This window comes from Lactuca serriola, chromosome 2, assembly GCF_051521515.1.
Source record: "Lactuca serriola cultivar US96UC23 chromosome 2, Lser_US96UC23_V15, whole genome shotgun sequence".
NCBI lineage: Eukaryota > Viridiplantae > Streptophyta > Magnoliopsida > Asterales > Asteraceae > Lactuca > Lactuca serriola.
The window spans coordinates 224641689-224669640 of NC_136409.1; the positions used below are offsets into that span (position 1 = coordinate 224641689).

Consider the following 27952-nt stretch of genomic DNA (forward strand, 5'->3'; position numbering starts at 1 on the left):
GAAACTATTCAATGGCATGTTTAAATCTCGATATGCCCCTCTCGTTTGTGACTGGGATGCCGAGGATCACAAAGTGGGTGTGAATTACCATGCAAATTCACATGGTGCCTTCATTGTAACGATCACCTATTCGATGTGCCGGTAAACCACACACGCTCCATCGAACTATGATAAACAATGAATCACCCTTTGCCACCTTCGCTTAGAACCAATTAGTGTGCCGGTAAACCACACACGCTCCACTAACATCTTAGCAAGGTGCAAAGTGTAATTTCATGGGATTGCATCAATTCACTTTTCCTAAAGTAACTAGGATTGGGAAATTTTAAAAATATGTGTAGTTACTTTATATTTCTTATTATACTTTTAATGAGAGGATGAGGTTGCCCTATCTTACCCGTTCGGCTAACGACCCTCCACCAATCAAGCAAGCGTTGGGTGTGAGTGTACACCCATTAAGCGCCATTTTATAGGTCGCAACCTTATACCCGCCTTATAGATCGGCTTCGTGAATGAGGCCTACTAACGGTAAGACTAGCATTTAGTTATACATATATATATTATACTAGTAATATCAGATTAGTATAGGGTTGTATTTTAAACCTTTTAAAATCTAGGGTTTTGAAATTTAAGTTGTCTAAATTAAAACTTTTAATCATAAATATAAATTTCAAAACTTGAGGGCAAGTTTTAAACATTTAAAAAACATGGAGGATCAAATAACAAATAATTCCAATTAACAATTAATATCCTAATTATCTATATTTGATTTATTCAAGATCTCTTTTAAGATAATTACCAAAATAATCAAAATAATTAATTAATTATCATATAAGGAAATTAAATATTTTATTATATGATAAATATCTTTAATTAGATCAAGATTGCAGTTATATTTATTAGAAAAACGAATTCACATTGATCTAATTAGTTTATGGAAAGTTTAGATAAGATAATTACAAAGAAATCTCGAATCTGGCCATTCCTGACGCCTGGACTCGCCGAGTGCACAAAGGGACTCGCCGAGTCAGGCCTACTCGCCGAGTCCACTTTGGAACTCACCGAGTCCATGACTCAGAAACCTAAAAACGAATTTTGCAGGTTTGTTTCAGTTAATCAAGCAACAATTTAAAGAAAACCAAGCTAGGCTCTGATACCACTGATGGGTTTTAGCCATAAGAACTTTCCTATGTGCGCATGCAAAACCCTAATGCTCGGATCTAGGCTTTCTAATAAACATGCTTTGAATCCAAGTCTTCTAATGACTAATTAGGTTAAATAACAACATTGAAACAGATCTAGAATCATACCTTTGAGTTCCTTGTTGATCTTGAGGTCTTGGAGCTTCTAGAGTCACAAATGTCACTCCTCTAATGGCTTACAAACACCAAAGCAAGAAGAATGATTTAGGAGAGAGGAGAGGGGAGGAATTTCGACCAGAGGTTCCTTACTTTAGGTCAGGTGTCGAATTCCCCATGCCATAGGGTCTATTTATACTTGTAGACTCCTTAAGGGTTACAACCTAAACCCTAATTGGATAATCTTCTCTTAAGGCTATCCAAATCCATTCCATAGATAAGCCTTTGGACGATTTTGGCTATCCTAACACTCTTAGAATTCGTCCAAAGCATATCTCAATGGATTTACAGTCTAAAGTTTAACTATCAAACAATTGACAGTTTATACCCCTTTATTTAATTAATCTCCTTAAGTCACCAAATTAATTCCAATTAATTCTATCAAATAACCATATATTATTCTTTATAATATTTACTCTCTCTCAATAAATCATCCCATCAAGTTTCTATGGTGAAGGCAACCCAAAAGGACCATGCACAACCGGGTCAAACACTTGTCTAATATAGTTGCAGCCTTAGACACTATTCCAACAATCACAACTTTCCATAATTGATGAATGTTATAAACCTTCTTAATACTATTCACTCAATGTCACAATCTTAACTTTAGGACTTGTTTTGGAACGAAGTATGATTGACTTATTGATTTGACCATTTCTTCAATCTTTAATTCCTCTTTTTGGACATACAATTGTACCAAGACTCACTTAGAGGATCAATTGAGATATGGTTCTTAATCATTAAGACCTATGATAAAGCATAAAAGGTACTCTCCCTTCTTCTTAGAATGGAGAAACTTTTATCTCTCTGCCTACTTGATTCTTGTTATTCGTTCTACTATTGATTTAAACTTTTTCAATCAATTCAGAATTACACTTAATCTTATAAGTATAATCATATTTACTAAACCTTTAGTAAATCATGAAGAATATCTTGTTACTCTTATGGTGGACTTTGATCACCACACAACTTTGTGTTCTTGATCTCCTAGTCCTTCACTTGACACTTTGTCAATGAATCAGTCTAATTTCCAAATACGAAATTTCTCATTCATCGTGCATCCACGTTGCATGATTCCAAGTTTCTGTCCAAATGAAACTTGGGCGATGAGAAACTCTCCCTATTTGGTAAATTCTCGACTTTTCCATAAACACCATAAATAAGAATCATATCCATTTTTTGTAGAAATATGCAAACACCAATTTTCATAACGATTTCATTGCAAGGAAATAAATAAATAAATAAATAAGTCAAACGAAAATTTATTTTATTTATAAAAGCAGTGGAAAACATTTGTCCTTACAATGCAAAATCCATTGAAAACTATGTATTTCAAAAGAAAATTTCTAACAACTCTATCATAACTATCTAAGCTCAAAATCTAATCTTCAAGTCCATGCGATCAAGATCCATTCCTTGTGAAGAGATTCATCTTGTTCTTTCACCAAGCTTCCTTTCTTTTCACCGATCCTGTATGACATTCAAATGCAATCTTATCACATTATGTATCAATAAATAGGAACTTAATGGAGTTAGATAGTGGATTTTACCTGAAGTGCAACCATACTCTTTGACTCTCCCAGCTTCTGGACTCTTCAGGCTCTTTGGGCAGACTTGTATCCAACGCCCTTTCTTTTGGCAGCAAACGCAGGTCGGTTCTCCTAGAACGTCCTCGGAAGCATGGTTGGTTGACTTTCCCAACAAATACGCTCCATTGCTTCGCCAAATCATTTCTGATTCAGCAGCAATGAGCATATAAGTTAGGTCAATGAGGTTGTCGTCATGATCCATCATATAATACTTTCTTTTGAACTCATTATATGATTTAGGAAGTGACTGCAAAACCCAATTCACAGCCAACTCATTTGGGAATGACGCACCCAACATTATCAACCTATCAATGTGTGATTTCATTCCTAGAACGTGGGCACACACGGGTTTACCATCTTCATGTTTCATTTCCAATTGGGCTTTAGTGATATTGAACCTTTCAATTCTTCGATCTTGTGGGTTGGGAAGAACAATAGGAGGAGGAGGAGGAAGTGAAGCATGATTTCTCGTTCCTCGATTGAATCGTGGAATACCATCTTCATGTGGAATGCTTGTTCCACGGAATTTGGGACATCTACGAAACGGGAGAAAAACGAATTCAAGTTAGTTGATAGATTGAGTCCTTAGTAAATCACCCAAATGAAATACTAAGGCTAGGACCCAACACAATATTCTACAACTCGGGAAAGGGATGCCGTAACCCTAATTGCAGAATATTTGAAGGTAAGTGAATGAAGATTCACTAATTTCCACCATGAAAAACGATAAAGAAATTTAAGTTTTAAATTTATGAAAACTCCTAGATCCTTTGAGATTCATTGAACTTTCAATGGCATGTTTAAATCTCGATATGCCCCTCTTGTTTGTGACTGGGATGCCGAGGATCACAAAGCGGGTGTGAATAACCATGCAAACTTACATGGTGCCCTCACATGTTACAGTCACCTATTCGATGTGCCGGTAAACCACACACGCTCCACCGAACTATGACAAACATTGAGTCACCCTTTGCTACCTTTGCTTAGAACCATTTAGTGTGCCGGTAAACCACACACGCTCCACTAACGTCTTCGCAAGGGCACAAAGTGTAATTTCATGGAATTGCATCAATTCACTTTTGCCTAAGTAACTAAGATTGGGAATTTTATGAAAACATTTAGTTACTTTTATATTTCATTATACTTATAATGGAAGGTTTTGTCCTATCCTACCCGTTCGGCTAACGACCCTCCACTAGTCAAGAGTGCGGTGGGTAAGAGTGGATACCCATTCAATCGCCATTTTATAGGCAATTTCCTTAAACACCCCTTATAGACTAGCTTCGTGAATGAGGCCTACTAACGGTAAGGCTGACTTTTACTCATACATATATGTAATGTTAGACTTTTAATGTTATATATAGTATAAGGTGTATTTTATACTTTCAAAATACTAGGTGGTCTAATTTAACAATTATACCTTTAATTCAATTAAATTGTAAACCTAAACTTTTATGGATTTATTAAACTTCTTTTAATTATACACCTTAATTAATTAACAAAATCATAAGGGTGTGATTTGAACTTTTTCAAAACAATACTAGAGTTTTAGAATTTAACATTCCTAATTAACCTTTTAATCAATTTTTAAATTCCAAAACTTGAGGGCAAGTTTTGAAACATTTCAACACATTAGGGTTTCAACTATTTAAATTTCAAAACTACAAAACTATTGGGTTCAAATTTAAACTATAAAAACTAAAGGGCAAAATATGAAACTTTTCATAACAACAAGGATCAAATAACAAATAATCTAAACGAACATTTAATTACATAACTATCCATATTTGATTTGTTTAATGATTTCTTGCAAAACAATTTATCAATTTACTCAAAATAATTAATCAATTATCTTATAAGGAAACCATTATCTTATTAATTGATAAATATCCTCAATTAGATCAAAAATATAGTCAAATATATCATATAATCGGATTAATATTGATCTAACATGATAAGGTAATTATCACAATGCAAAAAGCAGCAAGAAATCCCAAGATAAGCTCTATCTGACGAGTTGACTCGTCGAGTCAAGCCTGGACTCGTCGAGTCACCTTGTACTCGGCGAGTTCAGCTATGGACTCGGCGAGTCCAGCCCCCAAAATACCAAAAATTGAATTTTTTATATATACAATGCATCAATACAATTGAAACCAAACCTGGCTTTGATACCACTGATGGGTTTTTGGTCATAAGACATCCTATGTGCTCATACAAACCCTAATGCTTGGATCTAGGTTTCTCTATTGTACATGCTTTGAATCCAAGACTATAAACCCTAATTCTAGCATATGGAAATCAATATTAACATATAATTAGGTTTAAGATATTACCTTGATTTTTATGTAGCAATAACAATCCTAATTCCTCCTTGAATTAGCTTTGGAAGGCTTAGAGTCACAAGTGTCACTCCTCTAATGGCTTACAAACACCATAAGCAAGTGGAGAAGGTATAAAGAGAGAGGAGAGGTGTTAGAATTCGTCCCTAGGACTTCTTGGGAAGGGTTAGACGAATTCATGTGCCTTAGGGGGTTTATATAGGTGTAAAGATTAGGGTTTTAGTCCTTATCCTTATTTAGTTGCTTGCCCACTAAGCAACCATAGGATAAGTCTTAGAAACCCTTATCCTAGTCAAATTCTAAGGCATTATCACCTTAAATTCGTTCACCCTATATTTAAGATAATCCTTATCTTATTTTGTAACTATCACATAATTACAATTCAGCCCCTCTAGTTTAATTAATTACACTTGATCACAAAATTAATTCTTAATTAATTATTGACCAATATTAATTAAACAAATATGATTTCTCCTTTAATATATTATTCTTATAACATATTAATAAATCATAATAACCTCTGTCTCTATTTATTTCTCCAATCAAGTTGCTTTGGTGAAGGCAACCCAAAAGGACCATGCACCATCGGGTCAAGTACATACCAAAATAGTTATGGACTTAGACACTAATCCAACAATATGTGCATGCCCTGAAGCAAACAAGGTCAAGTTTGCAGCTTGCACATTCTCTAAAAGGCACTCACCTGGTGGAATGGCCACGTCAAGACATTGACACTTCCGGTGGCTAACTCAATAACATGGGAAGACCTGAAAACCATGCTGATGAAGGAGTACTACCCAAGGGGCGAGATACAAAAGCTGGAAGAGGAACTTTGGGGTCTCAAAATGACAGGCTCCAACATCCTGTCTTATAACTCAAGATTTAATGATCTAGCCATATTGTGTCCAGGAATGGTTCCGTCGGAAAGCAAGAAGGTCGAAAGGTACATTTGGGGATTATCTTCCCAACTTCAAGGAAGCGTATTGTCCTCAAGGCCAACTACCTTTGATAGTGCCAAAGAACTGGCAGAACAACTCATCGATCATAAAGCCAGTCATGGATTGTGACAACCACCTCTGAGCAAGCTAAAGGAGGAAAAAACAAAATGAAGTTCCGGAACAAGAAGAAGGGTTAACTTGCTCAAGACCCTGCCTAGAAACAACAAGTAGTTGTTGTAAACGCCGTCACAACTACTGCCAACCCAACTCCGATAAGGCAATACGTCGGGAACCTGCCAAAGTGCAACAAATGCAACTTTCACCATAATGGCGCTTGCCGTGAAATGCATTGCACCAACTATAACAAAAGGGGGCACACCACTCGATTTTGTAAAGCTCCAGTCCAACAAAACGCACAAGCTGCCAACGCAGGAGCAAGTCAAACCTGTTATGGTTGTGGAGAGGCAGGACACTTCAAGCGGAATTGCCCAAAGGCAAGAAACCCCAACACTGGTGTAGTGGGCAGAGTTCTGTCGATAGGTCATGAGGAAGCAGTTGCAGACCCAACTGTAGTTACCGGTACGTTTCTCCTCAACAATACATACGCATGCATTCTTTTCGATAGTGGCGCGGAGCAAAGCTTCGTGAGCCATCAATTTAAACGCTTGCTTAAACAAAAACCACAAACATTAAAAGATACATTCACCGTAGAGATGGCTAACGGAAAAACAGAGAACACTAACGACTTTTACATTGGGTGTACCCTCACACTAAGCAATCACTCTTTCCAAATCGACCTTATGCCGGTCACCATAAAAAGTTTTAATGTCATTATTGGCATTGATTGGTTATGCCCTCACCATGCCGTAATCCTATGTCACGAAAAGGCCGTTCGCCTAAATCTGCCTAGTGGTGAAACTCTGGTTGTCTATGGCGACAAGCCTAGCTCAAACTTTCAGATCATTTCGTGTATCAAGGCCCAAAAGTACCTCCGCAAGGAGTACCACGCCTTCCTAGCCAACGTCGTGGATAAGAATCAAGAAGCTAAAAACATAAAGGACATTACGGAGGTCTGTAATTTCCCTGATGTATTCCCAGAAGACCTTCTAGGAGTGCCCCCTGCTGGACAAGTCGAATTCCGAATCGACCTAATTCCTGGAGCTACTCCTGTAGCCAAATCACCATACCGTCTAGCCCCAACTAAGATGCAGGAACTATCCAGTCAATTGAACGAACTACTGAGCAAAGGCTTCATTAGACCAAGCCTCTCGCCTTTGGGAGCACCGGTTCTATTCGTTAAAAAGAAGGATGGATCATTCTGTATGTGCATTGACTACTGCGAATTAAACAAACTCACCATAAAAAACCGGTACCCTTTGCCTCGAATCGATGACCTCTTCGACCAGCTACAAGGAGCAAGTTTCTTCTCAAAGATTGACCTTAGATCTGGATACCATCAACTACGAGTTCAAGAAGAGGATATTCACAAGACAGCCTTTAGAACGCGCTATGGTCACTACGAGTTTGTAGTGATGCCTTTCGGCTTAACAAATGCACTCACGGTGTTTATGGACCTGATGAATAGGGTGTGTCGACCTTACTTAGACAAATTTGTGATTGTTTTCATCGACGATATACTAGTCTACTCTCGAAGTGAGGAAGAACACAACCAGCATTTACGTAAAGTCATGGAAACACTGAGGGCGGAGAAATTGTATGCGAAATTCTCAAAGTGCGAGTTCTAGATTCAAGAAGTAGATTTCCTCGGACATGTAGTCAGCAAGGAAGGAATACATGTGGACCCTTCAAAGATCAAGGCAATTGAAAGCTGGGCAGCGCCAAGAACACCCACCGAAATCCGTCAATTTTTAAGGACTCGCCGGTTACTATCGAAGATTCATCCAAAACTTCTCCAAACTCGCAAAACCACTCACCACCTTGACTCAAAAAGGAGTGACCTTCACCTGGAGGGATAAGCAGGAGGGTGCGTTCCAAACGCTGAAACGAGCCCTATGTAGTGCTCCAATCTTGTCCTTACCAGAAGGAACAGAGGACTTTGTGGTTTATTGCGATGCATCAAACCAAGGTCTTGGATGTGTGTTGATGCAATGAGGAAAGGTCATTGCTTACGCCTCAAGACAGCTGAAGACACACGAGGTAAACTATACGATGCACGATCTCGAACTAGGAGCAGTAGTTTTTGTTGGATTAGTGTCTAAGTCCATAACTATTTTGGTATGTACTTGACCCGATGGTGCATGGTCCTTTTGGGTTGCCTTCACCAAAACAACGTGATTGGAGAAATAAATAGAGAGAGAAGTTATTATGATTTATTAATATGTTATAAGAATAATATATTAAAGGAGAAATCATATTTGTTTAATTAATATTGGTCAATAATTAATTAAGAATTAATTTTGTGATCAAGTGTAATTAATTAAACTAGAGGGGCTGAATTGTAATTATGTGATAGTTACAAAATAAGGTAAGGATTATCTTATATATATGGTGAACGAATTTGAGGTGTAAATCCCTTAGAATTTGACTAGGATAAGGATTTCTAGGACTTATCTTATGGTTGCTTGGTGGACAAGCAACTAGATAAGGATAAAGACTAAAACCCTAATCTTTACACCTATATAAACCCCCTAAGGCACATGAATTCGTCTAACCCTTCCCAAGAGGTCCTAAGGACGAATTCTAACCTCCCTCCTCTCTCTTTATACCTTCTCCACTTGCTTATGGTGTTTGTAAGCCATTAGAGGAGTGACACTTGTGACTCTTTGCTTTCCAAGGTCAATTCAATGAGGAATTGGATTGTTATTGCTATATAACAATCAAGGTATGTTCTTAAACCTAATTATATGTTAATATTGATTTCCATATGCTAGAATTAGGGTTTATAGTCTTGGATTCAAAGTATGTACAATAGAGAAACCTAGATCCAAGCATTAGGGTTTGTATGAGCACATAGGATGTCTTATGACCAAAACCCATCAGTGGTATCAGAGCCATGATTGGTTTCTATTGTATTGATGCTTGATGTAACTGAAAATCGTGTTTTGGCCTCACTGTTCGACCTAACTCGGCGAGTCACTCTTGGACTTGGCGAGTCAGCCCTACTCGGCGAGTTCCAGAGGGTGACTCGGCGAGTCGGTGCGTCAGATAGTGCTTATCTCGGGATTTCTTGCTATTTTTGCATTGGGATAATTACCTTATCATGTTAGATTAATATTAATCCGATTATATGATATATTTGATTATAATTTAAATCTAATTGAAGATATTTATCAATTAATAGGATAATTGTTTCCTTATAAGATAATTGATTAATTATTTTAAGTAAATTGATAAATTATTTTGCAAGAAATCATCAAATATGGATAATTATGTGATTAAATGTTAATTTGAATTATTTGTTATTTGATCCTTGTTGTTGTGAAAAGTTTCATATTTGGCCCTTTAGGTTTTATAGTTTAAAATTTGAACCCCAAAAAGTTTTGTTGTTTTGAAATTTAAATAGTTGAAACCCTAATGTTTTAAAAAAAGCTTTCAAAACTTGCCCTCAAGTTTTGGAATTTAAAAGTTGATTAAAAGTTTAATTAGGAATGTTAAATTCTAAAACTCAAGTATAGTTTTGAAAAAGTTCAAATCACACCCTTATGGTTTTATTAACTAATTAAGGTGTTTAATTAAAGAGGTTTAATAAATCCATAAAAGTTTAGGTTTACAATTTAATTGAATTAAAAGTATGATTGTTAAATTAAACCACCTAGTATTTTAAAAGTATAAAAATACACCCTATACTATATATAACATTAAAGGTCTAACATTATATATATGTATAAGTAAAAGTCAGTCTTACCGTTAGTAGGCCTCATTCACGAAGCTGGTCTATAAGGGGTGTTTAAGGAAATTGCCTATAAAATGGCGATTGAATGGGTATCCACTCTTACCCACCGCACTCTTGACTAGTGGAGGGTCGTTAGCCGAACGGGTAGGATAGGACGAAACCTTCCATTATAAGTATAATGAATTATAAAAGTAACTAAATGTTTTCAAAATTCCCAATCTTAGTTACTTAGGCAAAAGTGAATTGATGCAATTCCATGAAATTACACTTTGTGCCCTTGCGAAGAAGTTAGTGGAGCGTGTGTGGTTAACCGGCACACTAAATGGGTCTAAGCAAAGGTAGCAAAGGGTGACTCAATGTTTGTCATAGTTCGGTGGAGCGTGTGTGGTTTACCGGCACATCGAATAGGCGACCGTAACATGTGAGGGCACCATGTAAGTTTGCATGGTTATTCACACCCGCTTTGTGATCCTCGGCATCCCAGTCACAAACAAGAGGGGCATATCGAGATTTAAACATGCCATTGAAAGTTCAATGAATCTCAAAGGATCTAGGAATTTTCATAGATTTAAAACTTAATTTTCTTTTTCGTTTTTCGTGGTGGAAATTAGTGAATCGTCATTTCACTTACCTTCAAATATTCTGCAATTAGGGTTACGGCATCCCTCTCCCGAGTTGTGGAATATTGTGTTGGGTCCTAGCCTTAGTATCTCATTCGGGTGATTTACTAAGGACTCAATCAATCAACTAACTTGAATTTGTTTTCTCCCGTTTTGTAGATGTCAAAGTTCGACAACTATGGTCTTCCCAAATCCCGTGGAACAAGTATTCCACATGAAGATGATATTCCACGATTTAATCGAGGAACGAGAAATCATGCTTCACTTCCTCCTCCTCCTCCTATTGTTCTCCCCAACCCACAAGATCGAAGAATTGAAAGGTTCAATATCACTAAAGCCCTATTGGAAATGAAATATGAAGATGGTAAACCCGTGTGTGCCCACGTTCTAGGAATGAAATCACACATTGATAGGATGATAATGTTGGGTGTGTCATTCCCAGATGAGTTGGCTGTGAATTGGGTTTTGCAGTCACTTCCTGAATCATATAATGAGTTCAAAAGAAAGTATTATATGATGGATCATGACGATAACCTCATTGACCTAACTTACATGCTCATTGCTGTTGAATCAGAAATGATTTGGCAAAGCAATGGAGCATATTTGTTGGGAAAGTCAACCAACCATCAGTGAAAAGTTTGCACTTCGTGCCATAGAGGTAATGCCTCCATATTTTCAGAGCGAAAACTACCGCTGCCAACTCCAAATCATGAGTAGGGTAATTCTTTTCATGCTCTTTCAGCTGTCGAGACGCATATGCTATCACCTTTTCTCTTTGGGTCAAAACACAACCCAATCCAACACCAGACGCATCGCTATAAACAGCGAAGTCTTCAACTCCATCGGGTAGAGAAAGTATCGGTGCCTCGCATAGCTTCTTCTTTAACTTCTCGAATGCTTCTTTATGCTTCTCACTCCAAGCATAAGTTGCTCCTTTGTGGGTCAAAGCTGTCAATGGAGTAGCAATCGAAGAAAAGCCTTGGATAAACCTACGGTAATATCCGGCTAATCCCAAAAAGCTTCGAATCTCCGTGGGACTTTTCGGTTGTTCCCACTTCGTCACAGCTTCGATCTTCGCTGGATCAACCATTATCCCTTCTTGGTTGACCACGTGACCCAAGAATTGGACCTCACGAATCCAAAAATCACATTTGGAGAACTTCACATAAAGCTTCTCCTTCTTCAAAACTTCTAACACTTCTCGCAAGTGTCTGCCATGCTCCTCCTGGCTTTTCGAGTAGATCAGAATGTCGTCTATGAACACTATCACGGATTTATCAAGGAAAGGATTACAAACCCTATTCATCAAATCCATGAACGCTGCTGGAGCATTGGTTAGTCCAAACGACATAACCAAGAACTCGTAGTGTCCATATCTAGTTCTGAATGCAGTCTTCTCGATATCTTGCTCTCTTACTTTCAGCTGATGATATCCTGACCTAAGATCGATCTTCGAGAAATAGCTCGAACCTTGCAATTGATCAAACAGGTCATCAATCCTCGGCAACGGATATCTATTCTTTATTGTTGCCTTGTTCAGCTTTCTGTAATCGATGCACATTCTCATACTTCCATCTTTCTTCTTTACAAATAACACCGGAGCTCCCCAGGGCGATGAACTAGGTCGAATGAAACCTTTGTCCAACAACTCCTGAAGTTGCATCATTAACTCCTTCATCTCCGTCGGTGCTAATCGATAAGGTGCTTTTGCAATTGGCGTGGTTCCTGGTAACAAGTCTATTCTGAACTCCACTTGTCTATCAGGTGGTAATCCAGGAAGATCCTCGGGAAATACTTCCGGATAATCACACACCACTGGAATGCTCTGCATCACCTTCTTTTCCTTCTTAGCATCAATCACGAATGCTAAATATGATGTACATCCCTTGGTCAAACACTTTCTGGCTTTCATTAGAGAAATGATTCCAGAATTCACTCTGCGTTTGTCCCCATACACCATAAACGAATCTTTTCCAGGCGGGTTTACTTTAACTATCTTTTTCTTGCACAAAATTTCGGCATCATTGGCGCTAAGCCAATCCATTCCCAACACGATGTCGAAACCATTAAGTTCGATAGGCAATAACGCCTCGAGAAACTTATTCCCATTAAGGTCGATCAAGACGTTTTTCATACGATGGCTAACAGGTACAAACTTGCCACTAGCTACTTCGACTAATAAAGCATTATTTAGTCTATCAACAGGCAAAGCTAGCTTTCTACCAAACTCATGCGAAATAAAGGAGTAGTTGGCTCCAGAATCAAACAATATATGAGCAGGTAATTCGTTTACGAGAAAGGTACCTGAAGCGACATCAGCTTCATCTTTCGCAGCCTCAAGTGTCATCTGGAAGGCTCTTGCCTTCGGCTTTGGTGGAATGTTGGGCCTAGCTGCCTCCTTCTTCTTCGGACAGTCTTTTAAAATATGCCCCTCTTCATTGCAACCAAAACACATCCTTTTGTTGTTCGGACATTCATTGGCAAAATGTCCAACCTTTCCACACTTGTAGCAGGTTACATCCTCGCTACATTTCCCAAAGTGCTTTTTCCTACACTTATCACACCACTTCGCTTCGCCTCCTTTTCCTCCAAACTTTTTCGAATCAAATTTCGAAAATTTACTCTTCTTACTGGAACCAGATGTTCCTTCAAACTTCCTTTTCTCACCAACCTCAACCTTGACGGTGGTTCTCCCCTTGATCATGTTCTCCACAGACTTGGCAGCCCAGATAGCTGCCTCTAGAGTAAGTGCCTGACGTACTGGCACCTCGTACTCCCATGGAAGTCCCTTCGCATACCGATCCACCTTTGTCAACTCGTCTGGGACGATACGCAAGGCAAACTCCATCTTATCGGTGAAGTTATTGGTGTACTCATCCACTGACATGCTACCCTTCGTCAATGTCAAAAACTTGTTCTCCAACTCCAACAGATTTTGAGCCGAGCAGAACTTGCGCTTGAACTGCACCAAGAACTCTGCCCATGACAATTGCAGTGGTTCGCTAGGGCTTAAGGTCTTCCCTAGAGTGTTCCACCAACGAACGGCTCCACCTCGGAAATGTCGCACGGCATAGATAGTCTGCAACTTGCCTCTACAGCCACATGTCATAAAGGCTAACTCCATTTCGGAGATCCAATCCATAACCCCAATCGGATCCTCCTTTCCATTGAAGGTCGATGGTTTACAAGTCAAAAAGTCCTTGTACTTGCATCCCATTCCATCATTCTTTCCATCATGGTTATCTTGCCTAACTATCGGTGGGTTGGCTGGACCAACAGACCCACTGAAGTTTCCACCTTCCGAGTGCCCTTCATTCAGTTCAGGCTCTTCCACACGAATCGACAGTTCTTCACGATTTTGTTGAAGCAACCGTCTAGTTTCATCCATCTGACGATCCAACATCGTCTGAATCATCAATTGCACACCAGCCATGGTTATTGGCTCAGGTGCTGCTGCTACGACAGGTATTGGCTCAATCACTGGTGGTTGATTCCTGTTTTCGTCAGCATTTCCAACTCCACTTCTTGTTCTCACCATTTTGATCTACACCGAATAAGGTGAAATTAGATCCTCAATCATGATGGATATTCAAATCATCCTTATCACTCCGAAACGTTTACATGCTAGTTCTAATATCGTAGACGTACGCTTAGAATCCTACACACATAAGGTTTCTAGATCCGGTCGGCAACAGACCATAGATCCGAACAAATAATATCATATATGGCAACATATAACATTTAGCACATAAATCATTTTAGGCAACTTTCCTAAAATAAACTAGTGCTCGTGTCTAAATCACAACAGACACACATCTCAAAACTTCACTTAGCATTCTAAGTTTAAGTCTAGAAATCCTACAAATTCCTAGTTCGCTTAAACTAATGCTCTGATACCAACTGTGACATCCCCAAAATCTCGGCCAGAAAAGACCGATTTTCATTTATGCTTTTAAATATTTTCAGAGTAAATCCTTTTGATTTGAAAGAGTTGCGGAATTTGTTCCCAAAAACAAAACATGATAAAACATTGTTTACCGAAGCATTTCATAAAAGAAATGTATTTTCATTATAATCAAAACTCGGGGTGTCATGTTCCGATACAGACCAATAAGCATAAACGAATACATTACAAGTCATATAACAAATATAAACATATGCAGACTTGTAAACAAAACAACTTGATGGTTCATCCATCTCATGCCCTTCCGCCACTACCTGTAATACAATTTAAAACTGAGTGGGTCAGGCTTGGGAGCCTGGTGAGCATATAGGGTTTTCAACCCACAATAAATATCATATTTAATTTTCACCAACCAACAATAACCCAATTACCCATTCCCGTTATTCTCACTTTAATGTCCCTAAAACAACTAACATAAGGGACCTAGTCTAAGAATATTTCATCGGGGCGACAACACATGCTTCGGGGGTACCTCAGCAATATAAGTCAAATAAGGCAACCATGAGGGGGATGGAGTACAGCGAATGAACACCCAAGTTCATTAACACCTACAGGTGGCGAACCTGCTAATGTTTCCACAAGACTGTCTAGAATAGCCAGTGGTCGTCATCTAAACTCCGCTAGATGACTCAATCAAACAACAACGAGGCCTCTCATCTGTTTATTACACACCAACTGTCTACCCATGTTCTACCCAACATATTAGTAGATAAAAATATACATTTGTATACATAGTTTAAAAACCTGTATAGCATGCTTTAATCAACACATATATCACATAACAGATGAGGCACACACACACATAACACATATCTCATAGAGAAATAATCAGATCTATAAGATAGAAGAGAGTGAATACACATTCACACATAACACAACCAAATATATACACATAGCACGTATTTTATATAAAATACTTCATATTATTGTATTTGGAAGAAATAACTACACACTCACTTGATCAGAAGATGATCGGACAGCACTACGGCTTATAAAAGTAGTATTCCTCAGCAGATCTGGAAGATCTTCTCGAAAATCGAACTTCTCGCGGGCAGAGCTTCGACTCGGGAACCGCACTTTTCGGGATCTTCAGGATCTCGGGACTTGCCTCGGGGCTAGAGTATGATACCGGGACTTCGGGGTAGCTTCGGGGGTTTTTGCGCAGAGCTTCGACACGAAAACGAGAGGGAATTGGCAAAAATACCCGGAACCCTCGCATCCTATTTATAGGAGGCTGGAGCCTCGGAGTACGCGGGGCGTACTGCGTTACGCGGGGCGTACTGCCCAAAACGTCATTGCTTACGTATCCGAAGTGCTCGAGTGCGAGTGTCGACATCCCTCGGAGTACGCGGGGCGTACTCGAGTACGCGGGGCGTACCTCGGATCAGATCGGTGACTCCTTCGGATAATGCTTCCGAATTTTGAATTAAAAATAAATACAAAATGATTAATAAACTTCGGAAATTCATAACTTCATCATACGAACTCCGTTTTCGACGTTCTTTATATCCACGCGAAGGTGAGACCATGCTCTACGACTTTCGTTTAGACTCCGTCGGCTAATTTTGACTTTATTTTTATTAATTATTTTTAATAGGCCGGGACAGAAACTTTCGTTATAAATTCATAACTTCTTCGTTTGACGTCCGTTCTCGCCTAACTTTTTATCGTTTCAATACCAACAATGAGATCTTCGATTCTCATTTAGATTGCTTCGGCTAACAACCGCTCGATCTCAAATCGAGTAAAACAGGCTGTATATCGCTAAGCCGGAACTTCGATAAATCATAACTTCCTCATACGAAGTCAGATTTGGGCGTTCTATATATATTCGGAAACCTCGTTTCAACTACTACAACATTAACCAAATATATTAAGTTTATTTTACACTTAAATTTTGACGCTTATTTTTATTCTTAATTAATCAAACCACATAATTAAGCAATTAAGCACAAAACACACAATACTCAAATAATACAATCTTATTATTTCAAAACGGGTTACAGAGGTTAACCTAGACTATTACATTGCTACAAATGGCAAGCCCGAAACACAGGCGTTACAGTCAAAGAGTATGGCTGCGCTTCAGGTAAAATCCACTATCTAACTCCATTAAGTTCCTATTCATTAATCCTTAATACATAATGTAATAAGATTGCATTTGAATGTTTTACAGGATCGGTGAAAAGAAAGGAAGCTTGATGAAAGAGCAAGATGAATCTAATCACAAGGAATGGATCTTGATCGCATGGACTTGAAGATTAGATAGTTATGATAGAGTTGTTAGAAAATTTTCTTTTGAAATACATAGTTTTCAATGGATTTTGCATTGTAAGGACAAATGTTTTCCGCTGCTTTTATAAATAAAATAAATTTTCGTTTGATTTATTTATTTGTTTCCTTGCAACGAAATCGTTATGAAAATTAGTGTTTGCATATTTCTACAACAAATGGATATGATTCTCATTTATGGTGTTTATGGAAAAGTCGCGAATTTACCAAATAGGGAGAGTTTCTCATCGCCCAAGTTTCAATTGGACAGAAACTTGGAATCATGCAACTTGGTTGCACGATGAATGAGAAATTTCATATTTGGAAATTAGACTAATTCATTGACAAAGTGTCAAGTGAAGGACTTGGAGATCGAATACACAAAGTTGCGTGTTGATCAAGTCCACCATAAGAGTAACAATGATATTCGTCATGATTTACTAAAGGTTTAGTAAATATGATTATACTTACAAGATTAAGTGTAATTCTGAATTGATTAAAGGGTTTAGATCAATAGCAGAACGAATAAGAAGAATCAAGTAGGCAGAAAGATAAAAGTTTCTCCATTCTAAGAAGAAGGGAGAGTAGCTTTTATGCTTTATGATATGTCTTAGTGATTAAGAACCATACCTCAATTGATCCTCTAAGTGAGTCTTAGTATAATTGTATGTCTAAGAAGAGGAATCAAGAATTGAAGAAATGGTTAAATCAATAAGTCAATCATACTTCATTCCAATAACAAGTCTTAAAGTTAAGATTGTGACATTGAGTGAAAGGTATTAAGAAGGTTTGTAACTTTCATTAAATGTGGAAAGTTGTGATGTCTTGGATAAGACAAAGACCAACTAGGACCAATTTATGAAGTCTTTTGATAAAAGCTACACTAACTCTTGAATATTTGTTTGTCAAGAAATGGTTTTTGACAAGAGAATCTTATATGTCAAGGAGTCAGTGGGAGTCTTAATGGTCTTGAAAGTTTCAAGAACAAATCAAATAAACCTTATCGATCATCACTAGCACACGAGTTGAGGTTTACAGCCTATCGTGTTGACATTATTTTGATTCTGTGCCAATCCAATCAAGTTAATTATGCATGTGAGTTCTATGAGTTCTCATTTTGAACGCATAAAAGGAAAAGCACCTTAATCAATGAAAGGTACATTGATAGGAAAGGGTGAGCTGCTTAACTACTTGGAAGACATGGTGGGCAGCCGTGCTACCATAAAGGCAAGAAATCAAGATCAAGAAAGTTCGATCCATAAGAGTTTGAATTTGTCGTAAACTTTGGTTTTGACAAATTCACATGGATAGGAACACATACACTGCTCAAATATAAGTGTCATAAGATTTCTTCCTTCATGAAAATGATTGTGAGGAAATGCTTTCACTAAGAAAGATTTTAAGAAGATAGTAAAATTGCATTCTCGAATTCAATTATGGTTACGGCATCCCTTTCCATAATTTGAATTGTGAGGTTTAGCAATTAGTCTTAATTGTTTAGACACACATATGAACTATCGAAGGAAAATGTGTATAAGTTCAAGAAACTTTGATAAAAGATTATCAAAGCACTAAGTATTAGAAACATGAACTTAAGAAATTCAATAAGCATTTTTTTTCTGAAAGTTAAGATGTTTATGAATACATGTCGAAGCTAGTGGGAGCATAAGTGTTATGTTTTATAATAATCATCAAGATAGTGGGAGCATAAAAGTTATGGTTGCATGATTATTAAGGAAAGTATTGCAAGGTTAGCAATATTAATTATAGAAAACAAGAGTCATACTTTGCAAAGTTGCAATAGTTGAAGAGTTGTTTTGCTATAATTAAGGGAGAGAATATTATGCTTCATTTCAAATCTAAAGGATTAGGTTGAGAAATGTTAATAAATTTAGTCAAGGGTACATAGTGTGTTCTTAAAATTTCGATTATGATTACGGCATCCCTCTTCACTATTCAAATTTTGAGAACATAGCAAATAAAACATTATGCGTCGTGTCCCATACACTTCGGGTATAGGATCGATTGCAAATGCTTTAATGTTTGACCATTCTAAAAATTTTCCAAATTTCTAGCGCATTTAGAAGGAAAAAGGACAAGAATTGGTTTTGACTAAAACAATTAAACAACTATCAAAGGACAATCCAAAGTTCGACGATGATTGGTCGCTTGTGAGTAGTTGGAAGTATAGTATTGGAAAATATGGAAATGTTTTCATATTGGATGGACCATATCAACATCATTACGAATAGATAAGATTCTATTAAGAATGAGTTGTCATATGGAACATATGGAAGTGTGTCCATATTGGGAATTGAATATTAAAAATCTATGACTAGATTAGAAACTTCTATGCAAAAGGATGTTCCAAGAAAGTACTTTAAGTGAGAGACATCACATCTATGGAATTTTCTTGTAACAATCTCCGATAGAAGACTTTGTAATATCATTGGCAATAGTCTTTGTGACTTTGGTGCAGTGACATTACGAAAGGATAGTTGCATAGAATGTTAGAATCTAGCATATTCTATAAGTAGCAAGAATTTGATATTCTTTAACTTATGAAGAACGGATTTGGAGTTGTGAAATGAGAAGGATTGGAAATGTGTTCAATGTGATCTATTTCACAAAGTAAGAACCATAGGTAAACATTGTGTGCATGCTAGGAGCATGAGACAAGTGTTGGAATTCAAGTAAGAAGTTGATTACCCGAAACGACAAATAATGAGTAATCAATATGGTGATAAATAAAAGGTGTTTTATTTATACTCAAAGGTTTGAGGCCATATGGGATTAGTATTATTCTTGTGTTTCACATTTGCATGTTTTGACTTCCAGAATAATTGAGTTTATTAAGAATAATCGAATTATTCAAACGGGCCACAGTCGTTCATATGTTGGAAGTAGATATGAATAAAGACTGTCGTGAATTGGTGTGTGGAATGTCTAGAAAAGTATTAGACATAAGCAAATGTTTGCTGCAACGTTCATGAGTGCTTATGAATGAGATTTGAGCATTGGATTAGACCCACGCTCACTTGGATCACTCCATGGATTGTATCACGAGTGATTGGTGAGACGATAACATCTTATATTCTTGAAACCGAGATGTGTGAGTTGTATCTTGCAAATCGGTTGCACATTGATAATATGTAAACACACCAGTAACTTGGTGTTATAAAACATATTGTTGTGTGTGATTCGGTGCGTGAGTACAAGCAAGCATTGTATCAAAGTTTATCCGTTCCTTTTATCCAAAGTAGGATAAAAGCGATATCTTTGGGCCCCTCGATGGTTTAGTGATGACAAACGTAAATGCTCGGCCGGGCTAGGGCTAATTTGATTTGTTCAATTAGTCTGTCGTCATAAATCAGAAATCGAGAAGTAGTACAAAGAGAATGATTAGAAATCATATCTCATATGATATCTAGAATGGAGGAATATATGATCCCTTATCTAAGGACACGCATATTTGATATGATCAGAGTTGACAGCGGCTTTGGAAAGCTAAGATTGCAGATCAGGATCCGAAGTCATACGCAGAATAGTTGTTAGACTTATCCAAGTGGGAGACTGTTGGATTAGTGTCTAAGTCCATAACTATTTTGGTATGTACTTGACCCGATGGTGCATGGTCCTTTTGGGTTGCCTTCACCAAAGCAACGTGATTGGAGAAATAAATAGATAGAGAAGTTATTATGATTTATTAATATGTTATAAGAATAATATATTAAAGGAGAAATCATATTTGTTTAATTAATATTGGTCAATAATTAATTAAGAATTAATTTTGTGATCAAGTGTAATTAATTAAACTAGAGGGGCTGAATTGTAATTATGTGATAGTTACAAAATAAGGTAAGGATTATCCTATATATATGGTGAACGAATTTGAGGTGTAAATCCCTTAGAATTTGACTAGGATAAGGATTTCTAGGACTTATCTTATGGTTGCTTGGTGGACAAGCAACTAGATAAGGATAAGGACTAAAACCCTAATCTTTACACCTATATAAACCCCCTAAGGCACATGAATTCGTCTAACCCTTCCCAAGAGGTCCTAAGGACGAATTCTAACCTCCCTCCTCTCTCTTTATACCTTCTCCACTTGCTTATGGTGTTTGTAAGCCATTAGAGGAGTGACACTTGTGACTCTCTGCTTTCCAAGGTCAATTCATGGAGGAATTGGATTGTTATTGCTATATAACAATCAAGGTATGTTCTTAAACCTAATTATATGTTAATATTGATTTCCATATGCTAGAATTAGGGTTTATAGTCTTGGATTCAAAGTATGTACAATAGAGAAACCTAGATCCAAGCATTAGGGTTTGTATGAGCACATAGGATGTCTTATGACCAAAACCCATCAGTTTTCGCCCTAAAAATATGGAGGCATTACCTATACGGCACCAAGTGCACTATCTTCACCGATCATAAAAGCCTTCAGCACATCTTCAACCAAAAAGAACTCAACATGAGACAAAGACGATGGGTAGAATTGCTAAACGATTACGAATGCGAGATTCGTTATCACCCAAGAAAAGCCAATGTGGTGGCAGACGCTTTAAGCAGAAAGGAATACTCTGGCCGCCGAGTAAAGGCACTAACCATGACCATCCATTCACACCTGTCCACGCAAATCAAGGAGGCACAAGAAGAAGCCTTAAAACCAGAGAAAATGGCAGGCAAAGTGTTGAGAGGAATGGACAAAAATCTTGAAGTCAGGGATGACGGAGTTCGTTGTCTCATGAACCGGATCTGGACACCGAAATTTGGTGGATTCAGGGATGTTGTCATGAATGAAGCTCACAAAACTCGTTACTAAGTGCATCCCGGCTCAGATAAGATGTATTTAAACCTCAAGAAGCTGTATTGGTGGCCGAACATGAAAGCCGAAATAGCTACCTTCGTGGGTAAGTGTCTGACTTGCGAAAAGGTTAAGGTAGAGTATCAGAAGCCCTCGGGACTACTTCAACAACTAGTGATACCCGAATGGAAGTGGGAGCGAATTACAATGGACTTCATTACCATGCTACCTAAGACAACGGGTGGACTTGACACCATTTGGGTAATCATCGATAGATTAACCAAATCCGCTCACTTCCTGCCAATAAAGGAAACTGAAAAAATAGAGAAACTGACGACGATCTATATTAAAGAAGTTGTGCGACTTCACGGGGTACTGATATCCATTATCTCCGATAGAGATAGTCGGTTCACGTCACGATTCTGGCAGTCACTGCAGAAAGCTATGGGAACTATGTTGGACATGAGGATAGCCTACCACCCACAGACCGACGGGCAGAGTGAAAGGACCATTCAAACGTTAGAGGACATGCTAAGAGCTTGTGTGATGGACTTTGGGAAAGCGTGGGATGCCCACCTACCCCTTATCGAATTCTCATACAATAATAGTTATCACACTAGCATCAAAGTTGATCCGTTCGAAGCCCTCTATGGCCGTAAGTGCAGATCACCCCTGTGTTGGGCTGAGGTGGGCGATACACAACTAGCAAAAGGGCAAGTTCCTAACAACACACTCATTGGCCCGGAGATCATAAGGGAAACAACAGAAAACATCATCCAAATTCGAGAACGAATGAACGCTTCACATGACCAACAAAAGAGCTACGTCGATAAAAGACGAAAGCCTTTGGAGTTCCAAATTGGAGATCGAGTACTACTGAAAGTATCACCTTGGAAGGGATTAATACGTTTTAGAAAATGTGGGAAGTTAAATCCAAGGTACATCGGGCCATTCGAAATCCTCGCCAGGATTGGCCCGGTGGCATACAAGCTCTGATTACCACAGGAACTCAAGAACGTGCACCCTACCTTTCATGTGTCGAACCTAAAGAAATGTTTGTCTGATGAGACCCTTTTCATTCCTTTGGAAGAGATTGAGATCAATGAGAACCTCCACTTCATAGAGGAACCTGTCGAAATCATGGATCGAGAAGTTAAATCGATGAAAAAAAGCCACATCCCCATCGTAAAAGTCCGCTGGAACGCCAAGCGAGGACCTGAATTTACATGGGAATGTGAGGATCAAATGAAGCAAAAGTATCCACATCTATTCCCCAACCCTTAAGGTCCCTCTCAAAAATGCAAATTTCGAGACGAAATTCCTTCTAACTGGGGGATAATGTGACAACCGTCAAATTCAAGTCAAAGTCAAAGTCAAAGTCAACAAGTCAAAGTCAAAGTCAAGTCAACAAGTCAAACCGGTCAATTTTTATAATACTTGTATGATTAAAAGTTATTATATGAAAACGTACATTTGTACGTCAAGAATTCAAGTGTCTCGGTAAATCTATGTGTTTATTAATGTGAAACCCTAACAAGGGAGTTAAACGCATCAAAACACGACTAAGGACCCTTTCGGGGACATAAAATAATCATAAACGAAGTATAACGGGGTCCATGGACCTTGCTTTGCAAGATTTTTCGATAAAAATGGCTAAAAATGAATCTCTCTCAAATCTCTCCCAATCTCTCCCAAATCTCCCCCAAATCTCTCTCAAAAATTCTCTCAACTTTTTATAGTCATCCGGGTCATCCCGACCCATAACATGGCCAAAAATCTCGCAAAACTGGGAGTTATATTGAAAAATAGCCATTTAGGGCCGAAACTCCTTTTAGGAGCCGAAAGTGTCAGAACCGAAAGTCTCAGAAGCCTCTTGGACCGAAGCCAGCAGCAAGGACTGAAACCAGCAGCGAGGACCGAACCTTGCATCCCCCTTCGGACCTTCAGACCCTCGGCCAACTCTCGGTTCCTTCTTTCCTCCTCCTACTCTCGGTTCCCTCTCGGTTCTCACACTCCTAGGAGTCGAGCCTCGCAGGTTCGGTCCCTAATGTCCGATTTCGACTACTTTTGCCTCCTAAGCCCGTTTTTGACGTTTTTGACGAGATTTTTTCACCAAATTCATATTTTTACCATTTTTAACCCCCAGAACTATTATTTTATTTATTTCTCAAGGAATTATTAATTTAAAATCATTATTTTATATTAAGAGGATAATTACCCCACAAGTGGGTCAAGTGTGCCTACTTGCCTTCCATGTGTCACCCTATCACTTGCCACCTTATCCACATCACACAAACCAATGCACACATCACTTCAAACTCACAACTTGCTCCAGAAACTCCCCTATATAAAGAAATCCCTGGAGGATTTCTTGATTCACTTGATCATTCCCACACTGTTACACCTTCCTTACCACACAAAGGAGCTTACTTTCTCTCAATCTCCAGCCACTTTTAGAAGTGTTCTTGAGCTATTACTTCACTTTTTGGTAAGTATTCCCTCAAAAATCAAATGTTATTCCATGTTTTCATAACATCCTTGAATCATCTACACACATTCTAACGCCAAAGAATCGTTCTTAGGATCATCCAAGCTTTTACATGTTCATCAAGCGATCTTGACTTGATACTCCTCGTCTTGACCTTCCACTCTTCCAAGAATCACTAAAGGTGAGTTCATACCCCTACATTTTCTAGTTTTCTTTAGTTTTCAGGGGGGAATACAAGTTAAAACACCAAGATATATTTGAAACTTAACTTGACAACCTGTTCACGAACTGTTTTACCCAACTTAAACTTAATATTTTTCAAAACTGTTCAATATGCAAATAGTTCAGGTTTATAACTTTAAAATGACTACTTTCACATCTTCATACAATTTTTGGTTATTTTTACAAAACTGCCTATCACTGTAGCAACGAAATCGGACCAGGTTGTGAAAATGAACATTTTCACAATGGTTTGAGACCACCAAAAATTATAAGAAAATTTGTGAACATAGTAGACTTTTTTTCCAAACTCTATGAGTTTATGGATTTAGTTTTCGACTTACGATGATTTTTCTATAAATAATCTAAAACAGTGACAGTTAAGAATTTAATTATTAAAACAAGATAAGTGTTATTCACACCTTGTAACATGCTGAGCAAGGTGTGTAAGATTTTATATTTAGCATTTTCAATGTCATTCTATTGAAATACAAGGTCATGATTAACAAGGTTTCATTTACAACATAAAATATTTTGATAAAACTATAAAATGTATAGTTTGGATACCTCAAATGATAATACTATCGATTTACAAAACGAGTACTTTATTACAAACTATGTGAACATGTTAATGAATAAATTTGTGAGACATTCATTTTCGGAGTACTCTTTAGTACTATAGAAAAATCCTGTAGTTATAGCCAGAATCTCTTGTAGGGAGAGCGTGATAGTTGTATATAGATCTATATTGGGTTTGACAACCCGCACCTGAGCTGTTTGCAATAGCTAGACCAGCAGGTCTGGGATGACAAGTGTCATAACATTCCGACGCATGAAGAACGTCGAGTACGAGGTCCTTGAGTCATAGTATGGTTATAACAACTCACATGAGAAAATTAACAAGCACACCATTCACGGGAATTTAATGATTTCATGAAAATGAGTTTTATTTAAATATAAAACCACATATAAGTATGATGATTTACTTACATACACTAAGTCTTGGTTCAGTTAAGACTACACTAAACCTTTTAGAAAATATTGGATTTTCTGGAAACAAACTTATAACAAACTTTAAGGAACAACATGCATTTTTCATTCATAAATTGCTTATGAACTCACCAGCTTAAATGCTGATACTCTTGCAAAAACAATTTGTATTCTCAAGTAATTAGTAATATAGGAAATCACAAGACTTTTTTAAGGCAAGACGCTAAGGCGTATATTTCTTTTGAATTATTTTGACATCATATGTAATTTATTTGGAAACATGTATTTTGCAACGATGTAACCTTTTAAATTATATTTATAATGGTTGTGTTTACATTCTTCACTATGGTTATGATACTGAACATGACGTCCTCCGCCCCCGAACGTTTCCGATGTTCCGGTTTGGGGGTGTGACAACTTGGAAGCTAATCTTTGGTGCTTTCCCTTCTAACACCTCGTGAAAAATAGGTGAACGGTCTAACACATTGATGTCATTTAATGTACCTGGAAGACCAAAGAAAGCATGCCATATCCACAATTCTTGTGACGCAACAGCTTCTAACATTATTGTTGGAATTTCATGATCTACTCTAGCATATTGCCTATGCCATGCAACTGGACAATTTTTCCATTCCCAATGCATACAATCAATACTACCTAACATACCTAGAAACCCTCGTTTGTGTCAAAGATGAAGTAACCGTTGAAGGTCTTCAACAGTTGGTCTTCGCAAGTACTCGTCCCCAAACACACTAATGATAGCTTTTACAAATTTCTTGACACATTTTATTGTGGTGGTTTTCGCAATACATAGATATTCATCAACGGCATCTACAGCTACACCATACGCTAAAATACGCATCGCGGCGGTGCATTTCTGAATAGATGATACACTTTGTCTACCTGCGCAATGTCTATTAATATATGTTTATGATCATTTATATTTTAAATAAATAATAGCTATAATGTTTGTTAATTGAGAAATGAGGTATATATCATTGTTTTAAAAATTGGTTTTTTAGTTGAACCGATCTGATGACCGGTTCCGGGTTCAATCGGTTCTATCACTAGTTCAACCCGTTCATGCATTTTTATGTATTTTATGCTCTACGTTTAAATTAAATAGTTGTATTCATTCTAATTTAATGTTTACAATTATATTTTTTAAATAAACGATAATTATTACTATTTGTTAATTAAATAATAATAAATTTTAAAATTGAAGTTAACGTAAACTCAAATAAAATGAAAATTGCAAAACAAAATAAACAATGTTTTTATATATTAATTGCAATACAAATGCTATGAAATTAGAGATTTAATAAATTGTGAGATCACATAGCCTTTTGAAAGGCTTTCACAGTTTGAAAGAAGAATACACACATGGCCTTTCATTTGTTCTTTGCAAGAGTGTTGACAGACCGATGTGGAAGCTCTTACTTATAATCGAGATATGATGTGAATCCAAGATGTAATTTACAACCCAAAGACAACATTATATCAATAAATCTGAAACCTACCAACATAAAGAAGCAAGAGAAGAATTTAACAAATGGCGTGACAGGGACAATCTCGACATACATGATAATAATACACATATTCTAAATCCAAAAGTGTAGGGCATCCACGATTTGATGGGTTTCCAGCTCGAAGAAAATATCACTGTTGCAGTAGATGACGAGCAGAAGGGAAGCTTGTCTAAAAATACCGGAATCGGCTTGAGAGGGTTTGGGGTTGTTGGATTTCTGCAGGTTTTTGGGCATAACGACCATCGCAAGTGAGATGGTGGGGGTGGCGACCGGTGAAACCAGATGGGGAAACCATATCTAGTTGCCTTCTGCTTCAGATCCGGTGAAATCGCATCTAGTAGTCGGTAAAATGAGACAAGAGAGGAGAGTAGATGAAATCGGTTTCCGACAAGGTGAAGTGTAAGGCGGGGGGAGGTGATGAAAATAAAATTAGGGGGAGGTAGTTTACGACATCGAGACGAGTGCAGGATATTGGTAGTTCTGTGATTTCGGTGGCGGTCCAGTGCTCAGTGCATCTGGCGAAGTGTAGATGATTCGGTGGAGGTTGGGTGGCTCAATGGTGGTCCGACGCGATGAGTGATACGATAAAAACATAGATCTAATAGGTAGTAACGCCCTGTTCCTGCGTTCAATAATTTTAATTTAAGCATAAAAAATTTAATGGATTCTTTTTTTTCCGAGTTATTGAGTGCAAAAAATTAAGTTCATTAAAGGAAGAAAATAGAAAGAAATGAAATGATCATTTTTCTTCTTAACTTTCCTTACGATTTGGAAGGATTTAGAGAGAAAGAACAAAATGTTTAACTTTTCTTCCACTTCTCTCCAATTCGAGAACACAAAAGACAAATTTTATTTCTTTTCTTTTTTCTTATTTTCTTCGGAACCGGGTGTAAATGGTTGGGGTGGGGTATGCTATTTTATTTTTATTTTTGAGAGAATTACTAATATAGCCATTTTTCCGAATTATCTATCTAAAATTAACAA

The 27952-nt window shown here is 37.6% G+C and overlaps 1 pseudogene; it reads right to left on the reverse strand.

Moving 5' to 3' along the window:
* LOC145090117 (uncharacterized) overlaps nt 1–27263 on the reverse strand; it is a 61554-nt pseudogene extending 34291 nt beyond the window's left edge.
* Between the last annotated feature and the right edge of the window lie 689 nt (nt 27264–27952).